This window comes from Hordeum vulgare, chromosome 4H (assembly GCF_904849725.1).
Source record: "Hordeum vulgare subsp. vulgare chromosome 4H, MorexV3_pseudomolecules_assembly, whole genome shotgun sequence".
Taxonomy (NCBI): domain Eukaryota; kingdom Viridiplantae; phylum Streptophyta; class Magnoliopsida; order Poales; family Poaceae; genus Hordeum; species Hordeum vulgare.
In genome coordinates, this window is record NC_058521.1 from 577,892,355 (window position 1) to 577,903,486 (window position 11,132).

The following is an 11,132-nucleotide window of genomic DNA, read 5'->3' on the forward strand; positions in this document are numbered from 1 at the left end:
ATCTCGTACCTTGTAAAACTGGCAAGAACCCTTTCTTGGACTGTTCCATTTTGAACCTCTTCAAAACTTTATCAAGGTATGTGCTTTGTGAAAGTCCTATCAGGCGTTTTGATCTATCCCTATAGATCTTAATGCCTAGAATGTAAGCAGCTTCTCCTAGGTCCTTCATAGAGAAACTTTTATTCAAGTAATCCTTTATGCTCTCCAAAAACTCTACGTTGTTTCCAATCAGTAATATGTCATCCACATATAAAATTAGAAATGCCACAGAGCTCCCACTCACTTTCTTGTAAATACAAGATTCTCCAACCACTTGTATAAACCCAAATGCTTTGATCACCTCATCAAAGCGTTTGTTCCAACTCCGAGATGCTTGCACCAGTCCATAAATGGATCGCTGGAGCTTGCACACCTTGTTAGCATTCTTAGGATCGACAAAACCTTCGGGTTGCATCATATACAATTCTTCCTTAAGGAAACCGTTAAGGAACGCCGTTTTGACATACATCTACCAGATTTCATAATCGAAAATGCAGCTATTGCTAACATGATTCTGACGGACTTAAGCATCGCTACGGATGAGAATGTCTCATCGTAGTCAACTCCTTGAACTTGTGAAAAACCCTTTGCCACAAGTCGAGCTTTATAAACGGTCACATTGCCGTCAGCGTCCGTCTTCCTCTTAAAGATCCATTTGTTCTGAATAGCCTTGCGGCCCTCAGGCAGTACCTCCAAAGTCCACACTTTGTTCTCATACATGGATCCTATCTCGGACTTCATGGCTTCTAGCCATTTGTTGGAATCTGGGCCCACCATTGCTTCTTCATAATTTGCAGGTTCATTGTTGTCCAACAACATGATTGATAAGACGGGATTACCGTACCAGTCTGGAGCAGCACGTGGTCTCGTCGACCTGCGTGGTTTGACAGAAACTTGAACTGGAGTTTCATGATCATCATCATTAACTTCCTCCTCAACCGGCGTCACAACGACAGAGGTTTCCCCTTGCCCTGCGCCACCATCCAGAGGGATGAGAGGTTCGACAACCTCGTCAAGTTCTATCTTCCTCCCACTCAATTCTCTCGAGAGAAACTCCTTCTCGAGAAAAGCTCCGTTTTTAGCAACAAACACTTTGCCGTTGGATTTGAGATAGAAGGTGTACCCAACTGTCTCTTTTGGGTAACCTATGAAGATGCACCTTTCCGCTTTGGGTTCCAGCTTTTCAGGCTGAAGCTTTTTGACATAAGCATCACATCCCCAAACTTTAAGAAACGACAACTTTGGCCTTTTGCCATACCACAGTTCGTATGGTGTCGTCTCAACGGATTTTGATGGTGCCCTGTTTAAAGTGAATGCAGCTATTTCTAATGCATAACCCCAAAACGATAACGGCAAATCAGTAAGAGACATCATAGATCGCACCATCTCTAATAAAGTACGATTACGACGTTCGGACACACCATTACGCTGTGGTGTTCCAGGCGGTGTCAACTGTGAAACAATTCCACATTGTCTTAAGTGAGCACCAAACTCGAAACTCAGATATTCACCCCCACGATCAGACCGTAGGAACTTGATCTTCTTGTTACGATGATTTTCAACTTCACTCTGAAATTGCTTGAACTTTTCAAATGTTTCAGACTTCTGCTTCATTAAGTAGACATAACCATATCTACTCAAATCGTCAGTGAAGGTGAGAAAATAACGATATCCGCCGCGTGCCTCTACGCTCATCGGACCACACACATCGGTATGTATGATTTCCAACAAGTCACTTGCACGCTCCATTGTTCCGGAGAACGGAGTTTTAGTCATCTTGCCCATGAGGCATGGTTCACACGTGTCAAGTGAATCAAAGTCAAGTGACTCCAAAAGTCCATCGGCATGGAGTTTCTTCATGCGCTTTACACCAATACGACCTAAGCGGCAGTGCCACAAAAATATGGCGCTATCATTGTTAACTCTAACTCTTTTGGTCTCAATGTTATGTATGTGTGTATCGCTATCAAGATTCAATATGAACAATCCTCTCACATTGGGTGCATGACCATAAAAGATGTTACTCATAGAAATAGAACAACCATTATTCTCTGACTTAAAAGAGTAACCGTCTCGCAATAAACAAGATCCAGATATAATGTTCATGCTCAACGCAGGCACTAAATAACAATGATTCAAGTTCATAACTAATCTTGATGGTAACTGAAGTGAAACCATGCCGACGGCGATTGCATCAACCTTGGAACCATTTCCTACGCGCATCGTCACTTCATCTTTCGCCAGCCTTCGTCTATTCCGCAGTTCCTGTTTCGAGTTGAAAATATGAGCAACAAAACCGGTATCGAATACCGAGGCACTACTACGAGAGCCAGTTAAGTACACATCAATAACATCTACATCAAATATACCTGATTTTTCTTTGGCCGCCTTCTTATCTGCCAGATACTTGGGGCAATTGCGCTTCCAGTGACCCATACCCTTGCAATAGTAACACTCTGTTTCAGGCTTAGGTCCAGCTTTGGGTTTCTTCGTTGGATTGGCAACAGGCTTGCCGCTCTTCTTTGAATTACCCTTCTTGCCTTTGCCGTTTCTCTTGAAACTAGTGGTTTTATTCACCATCAACACTTGATGCTCTTTACGGAGTTTAGACTCTGCGACTTTCAGCATCGCAAACAACTCGCCGGGTGACTTGTTCATCCCTTGCATGTTGTAGTTCAACACAAAGCCTTTATAGCTTGGCGGCAGTGATTGAAGGATTCTATCAGTGATAGCCTCTTGCGGGAGTTCAATCCCCAGCTCAGCTAGACGGTTTGAGTACCCAGACATTTTGAGCACATGTTCACTGACACACGAGTTCTCCTCCATCTTGCAAGCATAGAATTTATCGGAGGTCTCATACCTCTCGATCCGGGTGTTCTTCTGAAAGATAAATTTCAACTCCTGGAACTTCTCAAATGCTCCATGACGCTCAAAGCGACGTTGAAGTCCCGGTTCTAAGCCATACAAGACTGCACATTGAACTACTGAGTAGTCCTCCTTACGTGCTAACCAAACGTTCTTAACATCCTGATCAGCCGTAGTGGGTGGTTCATCTCCTAGCGTAGCATTAAGGACATAATCCTTCTTCCCAGCTTGTAAGATTAGCTTAAGATTACAAGCCCGGTCTACAAAGTTGCTTCCATCATCTTTCAACTTAGCTTTTTCTAGGAACGTATTAAAATTCAGGGTGACTGTTGCGTGAGCCATGATCTACAACACAAATATATTCAAAGTGGACTTAGACTATGTTCAAGATAATTAGAGTTTAACTTAATCAAATTATTCGCTAAACTCCCACTCAAAAAGTACATCTCTCTAGTCATTTGAGTGGTTCATGATCCACTTACACTAGCTCAAGTCCGATCATCACGTGAGTTGAGTATAGTTTCAGTGGTAAGCATCCCTATGCTAATCATATCATCTATATGATTCATGATCGACCTTTCGGTCTCATGTGTTCCGAGGCCATCTCTGCACATGCTAGGCTCGTCAAGCTTAACCCAAGTGTTCCGCGTGCGCAACTGTTTTGCACCCGTTGTATGTGAACGTTGAGTCTATCTCACCTGATCATCACGTGGTGTCTCAAAACGACGAACTGTAGCAACGGTGCACAGTCGGGGAGAACACAACTTCGTCTTGAAATTTAGTGAGAGATCACCTCATAATGCTACCGTCGTTCTAAGCAAAATAAGGTGCATAAAAGGATTAACATCACATGCAATTCATAAGTGACATGATATGGCCATCATCACGTGCTCCTTGATCTCCATCACCAAAGCACGGGCACGATCTTCTTGTCACCGGCGCCACACCATGATCTCCATCAACGTGTCGCCATCGGGGTTGTCGTGCTACTCATGCTATTACTACTAAAGCTACATCCTAGCAAAATAGTAAACGCATCTGCAAGCACAAACATTAGTATAAAGACAACCCTATGGCTCGTGCCGGTTGCCGTACCATCGACGTGCAAGTCGATATTATCTATTACAACATGATCATCTCGTACATCCAATATATCACATCACATCGTTGGCCATATCACATCACAAGCATACCCTGCAAAAACAAGTTAGACGTCCTCTAATTTTGTTGTTGCATGTTTTACGTGGTGACCATGGGTATCTAGTAGGATCGCATCTTACTTACGCAAACACCACAACGGAGACATATGAGTTCCTATTTAACCTCATCCAAGGACCTCCTCGGTCAAATCCGATTCAACTAAAGTTGGAGAAACCGACACTTGCCAGTCATCTTTGAGCAACGGGGTTACTCGTAGCGATGAAACCAGTCTCTCGTAAGCGTACGAGTAATGTCGGTCCAAGCCGCTTCAATCCAACAATACCGCGGAATCAAGAAAAGACTAAGGAGGGCAGCAAAACGCACATCACCGCCCACAAAAACTTTTGTGTTCTACTCGAGAAGACATCTACGCATGAACCTAGCTCATGATGCCAATGTTGGGGAACGTCGCATGGGAAACAAAAAATTTCCTACGCGCACGAAGACCTATCATGGTGATGTCCATCTACGAGAGGGGATGTGCGATCTATGTACCCTTGTAGACCGTACAGTAGAAGCGTTAGTGAACGCGGTTGATGTAGTGGAACGTCCTCACGTCCCTCGATCCGCCCCGCGAACCGTCCCGCGATCAGTCCCAGGATCTAGTGCCGAACGGACGGCACCTCCGCGTTCAGCACACGTACAGCTCGACGATGATCTCGGCCTTCTTGATCCAGCAAGAGATACGGAGAGGTAGAAGAGTTCTCTGGCAGCGTGACGGCGCTCCGGAGGTTGGTGATGATCTTGTCTCAGCAGGGCTCCGCCCGAGCTCCGCAGAAACGCGATCTAGAGGAAAAACCGTGGAGGTATGTGGTCGGGCTGCCGTGGAAAAGTCGTCTCAAATCAGCCCTAAAACCTCCGTATATATAGGGGGAAGAGGGGGAGCCTTGCCTTGGGGTCCAAGGACCCCTAAGGGTTTCGGCCGAGCCAAGGGGGGAAGGTCTCCCCCCCCAAACCGAGTCCAACTTGGTTTGGAAGGTGGAGTCCTTCTTCCCTTTCCCACCTCCTCCTTTTTTTTCTCTTTGATTTTGTTCCTATGGCGCATAGGGCCTTCTTGGGCTGTCCCACCAGCCCACTAAGGGCTGGTGTGCCACCACCAAGGCCTATGGGCTTCCCCGGGGTGGGTTGCCCCCCGGTGAACTCCCGGAACCCATTCGTCATTCCCGGTACATTCCCGGTATCTCCGAAAACCTTCCGGTAATCAAATGAGGTCATCCTATATATCAATCTTCGTTTCCGGACCATTCCGGAAACCCTCGTGACGTCCGTGATCTCATCCGGGACTCTGAACAACATTCGGTAACCAACCATATAACTCAAATACGCATCAAACAACGTCGAACCTTAAGTGTGCAGACCCTGCGGGTTTGAGAACTATGTAGACATGACCCGAGAGACTCCTCGGTTAATATCCAATAGCGGGACCTGGATGCCCATATTGGATCCTACATATTCTACGAAGATCTTATCGTTTGAACCTCAGTGCCAAGGATTCATATGATCCCTTATGTCATTCCCTTTGTCCTTCGGTATGTTACTTGCCCGAGATTCGATCGTAAGTATCCGCATACCTATTTCAATCTCGTTTACCGGCAAGTCTCTATACTCGTTCCATAATACAAGATCCCGTAACTTACACTAAGTCACATTGCTTGCAAGGCTTGTCCGTGATGTTGTATTACCGAGTGGGCCCCGAGATACCTCTCCGTCACACGGAGTGACAAATCCCAGTCTTGATCCATACTAACTCAACGAACACCTTCGGAGATACCTGTAGAGCATCTTTATAGTCACCCAGTTACGTTGCGACGTTTGATACACACAAAGTATTCCTTCGGTGTTAGTGAGTTATATGATCTCATGGTCATAGGAACAAATACTTGACACGCAGAAAAACAGTAGCAACAAAATGACACGATCAACATGCTACGTCTATTAGTTTGGGTCTAGTCCATCACGTGATTCTCCTAATGACGTGATCCAGTTATCAAGCAACAACACCTTGTTCATAATCAGAAGACACTGACTATCTTTGATCAACTGGCTAGCCAACTAGAGGCTTGCTATGGACAGTGTTTTGTCTATGTATCCACACATGTAAATGAGTCTTCATTCAATACAATTATAGCATGGATAATAAACGATTATCTTGATACAGGAATTATAATAATAACTATATTTATTATTGCCTCTAGGGCATAATTCCAACAGTTCGGAGTCCCGGATGAGATCCCGGACGTCACGAGGAGCTCCGGAATGGTCCAGAGGTAAAGATTGATATATAGGACGGATGGTTTCGGACACCGGAAGTGTTTCAGACGTCACCGGTAATGTACCGGGACCACCGGAGGTGGCCCCGGGGTCCACCGGAAGGGGGCAACGACCCTGGGAGGCTAGATGGGCCAAGTGTGGGAAGGAACCAGCCCATAGGTGGGCTGGTGCGCCCCCCACACTCAGCCCAAGGTGCAGGAGGTGGAGAGGGGGGGGCACCCTAGGCGCAGGTGGGCCTAAGACCCACCTAGGGGTGCGCCACCCCTCCCCCTTGCCCTGTCCGCCGCACCTCCCATCTGGGGGTGGGGGGCTACCGCACCACCTAGGGTGGGAACCCTAGGGGTGGCACCCCCTCCCCTCCTCCTATATATAGTGGGCACTTTTGGGCTTTTGGAGACAGAGTTTTCCCTCTCCCTCGGCGCAGCCCTGCTCTTCTTTCTCCTCCTGTGTGCCAGTGCTTGGCGAAGCCATGCCGAGAGAATTCGTCTCTCCATCGACACCACGCCGTCGTGCTGCTGGAGATCTTCCCCAACCTCTCCCTCCTCCTTGCTGGATCAAGGTGCGGGAGACGTCACCGGGCTGCACGTGTGTTGAACGCGGAGGTGCCGTAGTTCGGCACTAGATCGGAATCACACCGCGATCTGAATCGCTGCGAGTACGACTCCATCAACCGCGTTCTAGCAACGCTTCCGCTTAGTGATCTTCAAAGGTATGAAGATGCACTCACCCCTCTCTCATTGCTGGTCTCTCCATAGGAAGATCTGAATATTCGTAGGAAAATTTTGAATTTATGCTACGTTACCCAACAGTGGCATCCGAGCCAGGTTTTCTATGCGTAGATTCTATTCACGAGTAGAACACAAAAGGTTACGGGCGATGATTTGTCAATTGCTTGCCTCTATTAGTCTTATTCTTTTCCGACGGTATTGTGGGATGAAGCGGCCCTGACCGACATTACACGTACGCTTACGTGAGACTGGTTCCACCGACAGACATGCACACCGTGCATAAAGGTGGCTAGTGGGTGTCTGTCTCTCCTACTCTAGTCGGATTGGATTTGATGAAAAGGGTCCTTATGAAGGGTAAATAGCTTTGGCATATCATTGTTGTGTCTGTCACGTAGGTAAGAAGGCGTTCTTGTTAGAAACCCAAATCAGCCACGTAAAACTTGCAACAACAATTAGAGGACGTCTAACTTGTTTTTGCAGGGTTTGACATGTGATGTGATATGGCCAAAGTTGTGATGTTGCATGTATGATGTATGAGATGATCATGTTATTGTAGTAGGTTTCACGACTTGCATGTCGATGAGTATGACAACTGGCAGGAGCCATAGGAGTTGTCTTAATTTATTGTATGAGATGCAACGCCATGTGCTTACTACTTTTACTTCATTGCTAACGGTTAGCTATAGTAGTAGTGATAGTAGTAGTTCGCGTGACGACTTCACGGAGACACGTTGATGGAGATCATGGTATCACGCCGGTGACGATGATGATCATGCGATGCCTGAAGATGGAGATCAAAAGAGCAAAGATGATAATGGCCATATCATGTCACTATATGATTGCATTGTGATGATTATCATGTTTTTCATCTTATTGCTTAGAACGACGGTAGCATAATAAGATGATCCCTCTTAAAATTTCGAGAACGTATTCCCCTAAGTGTGCACTGTTGCGAAGGATTGTTGTCTCGAAGCACCACGTGATGATCGGGTGTGATAGATTCTAACGTTCGCATACAATGGGTGTAAGCCAGATTTACACACGCGAAACACCTAGGTTGACTCGACGAGCTTAGCATGTACAGACATGACCTCGAATACAAGAGACCGAAAGTTTGAACATGAGTCGTATGGTTGAATACGATCAGCATGAAGTTGCTCACCATGGTGACTAGTCCGTCTCACGTGATGATCGGACACGGGTTAGTCAACATGGATCATGTATCACTTAGATGACTAGAGGGATGTCGATTTAAGTGGGAGTTCATACTTAATTTGATTAAATGAACTTAATTATCATGAACTTAGTCTAGAAGATGTCTTTATAAATATTGTAGATGGCCAACGTCAACCTCAATTTCAACGCATTCCTAGAGAAAAACAAGCTGAAAGATGATGGTAGCAACTATGCGGACTGGGTTCACAACTTGAAGCTCATCCTTGAAGCAGCTAAAAAGGCTTATGTCCTTGATGCGCGCTAGGTGACCCTCCCACTCCCGTAGCAGCCCAGGACATTCTGAACATCTGGCAAATGCGGAGTGATGACTACTCTGTGGTTAGGTGTGGCATGTTATACAGTTTAGAAACGGGGCTCCAAAGGCGTTTTGAGCAACACACTGCATATGAGATGTTCCAAGAGCCGAAGCTAGTTTTTCAAGCTCATGCCTGTGTCGAGAGATATGAAGTCTCCGACAAGTTCTTTAGCTGTAAGATGGAGGAGAACAGTTCAGTAAGTGAGCACATACTCAAAATGTCTGGGTTACACGGTCGTCTGACTTCACTTGGAGTCGAACTTCCGGATGATGCTATAATTGACAAAATCCTCGAGTCTCTCCCACCATGCTACAAAGGTTTTGCGCTGAACTACAACATGCAAGGGATGGAGAAGACCATCCCCGAGTTGTACTCGATTGTCAAGTCTGCAGAAGTAGAAATCAAGAAAGAGCATCAAGTGTTGATGGTCAACAAGACCACTAGTTTCAAGAAGGGCAAGGGTAAGAAGAACTTCAAGAAAGACGGCAAAGCCGTTGCCGCGCCCGGTAAGCCAGATGCTGGGAAGAAGAAAAAGAATGGACCCAAGCCTGAGACCGAGTGCTTCTATTGCAAGGGAAAAGGTCACAGGAAGCGGAACTGCCCCAAATACTTAGCGGACAAGAAGGCCAGCAACGTTAAAGGTATATGTGATATACATGTTATTGATGTGTACCTTACCAGCGCTCGTAGTAGCTCGTGGGTATTTGATACCGGTGCTGTTGCTCACATATGCAACTCAAAGTAGGAACTGCGGAATAAGCAGAGACTGGCCAAGGACGAGGTGAAGATGCGCGTCGGGAATGGCTCCAAGGTCGATGTGATCATCGTCGGCATGCTACCTCTACATCTACCGTCGGGATTAGTTTTAAACCTTAATAATTGTTATTTAGTACCAGCTTTGAGCATGAATATTGTATCAGGGTCTTGCTTAATGCGAGATGGCTACTCATTTAAGTCAGAGAATAATGGTTGTTCTATTTATATGAGTGATATATTTTATGGTCATGCTCCCCTGGTGAATGGTTTATTCTTGATGAATCTCGATTGTGATGTTACGCATATCCATACTTGTGGCACTGCCGCCTTGGTCATATCGGCGTTAAGCGCATGAAGAAGCTCCATACTGATGGACTATTAGAGTCTCTTGACTTTGAATCATTTGACACATGCGAACCGTGCCTCATGGGCAAGATGACTAAGACTCCATTCTCAGGAATAATGGAGAGAGCAACCAACTTATTGGAAATAATACATACTGATGTGTGTGGTCCAATGAACGTTGAAGCTCGTGGTGGCTATCGTTACGTTCTCACTCTCACCGATGATTTGAGTAGGTATGGGTATATCTACTTGATGAAACATGAATCTGAGACATTTGAAAAGTTCAAGGAATTTCAGAGTGAGGTCGAGAATCAACGTGACAGAAAAGTTAAGTGTCTACGATCTGATCATGGAGGAGAGTATTTGAGTCACGAGTTTGGCACACACCTAAGGAAGTGTGGAATCGTTTCACAACTGACGCCGCCTGGCACACCGCAACGCAACGGAGTGTCTGAACGTCGTAATCGCACTTTATTAGATATGGTACGATCTATGATGTCTCTTACCGACTTACCGCTATCATTTTGGGGATACGGATTAGAAACTGAAGCATTCACTTTAAATAGGGCACCGTCTAAATCCGTTGAGACGACACCATATGAACTATGGTTTGGCAAGAAACCTAAGTTGTCGTTTCTTAAAGTTTGGGGCTGCGATGCTTATGTGAAGAAACTTCAACCAGAAAAGCTCGAATCCAAAGCGGAGAAATGCGTATTCATAGGATACCCTAAGGAAACTATTGGGTATACCTTCTATCTTAGATCCAAAGGTAAAACCTTTGTTGCCAAGAACGGATCCTTTCTAGAGAAAGAGTTTCTCTCGAAAGAAGTAAGTGGGAGGAAGGTAGAACTTGATGAGGTAATTACACCCCCTCTCGAACAGGATAGCAGCGCAGCGCGGGAAGTTGTTCCTGTGGCGCCTACACCAACTGAAGAGGAAGTTAATGATAATGATCCTGAAGCTTCGGATCAAGTTACTACTGAGCCGCGAAGGTCCACAAGGGTACGCTCCGCACCAGAGTGGTACGGCAACCCTGTAATGGAAATCATGTTGTTAGACAACGGTGAACCTTCGAACTATGAAGAAGCAATGGTGGGCCCGGATTCCAACAAATGGCTTGAAGCTATGAAATCCGAGATAGGATCCATGTATGAGAACAAAGTATGGACTTTGGTGGACTTGCCCGATGACCAGCGAGCCATAGAAAATAAATGGATCTTCAAGAAGAAGACTAATGCAAACATAATGTAACCGTTTATAAAGCTCGACTTGTCGCAAAGGGTTTTCGACAAATTCAAGGAATTGACTATGAGGAGACTTTCTCTCCCGTAGTGAAGCTGAAATCAGTCTGAATCTTGTTAGCAATTGCCGCCCTTTATGATTATGAAATTTGGCA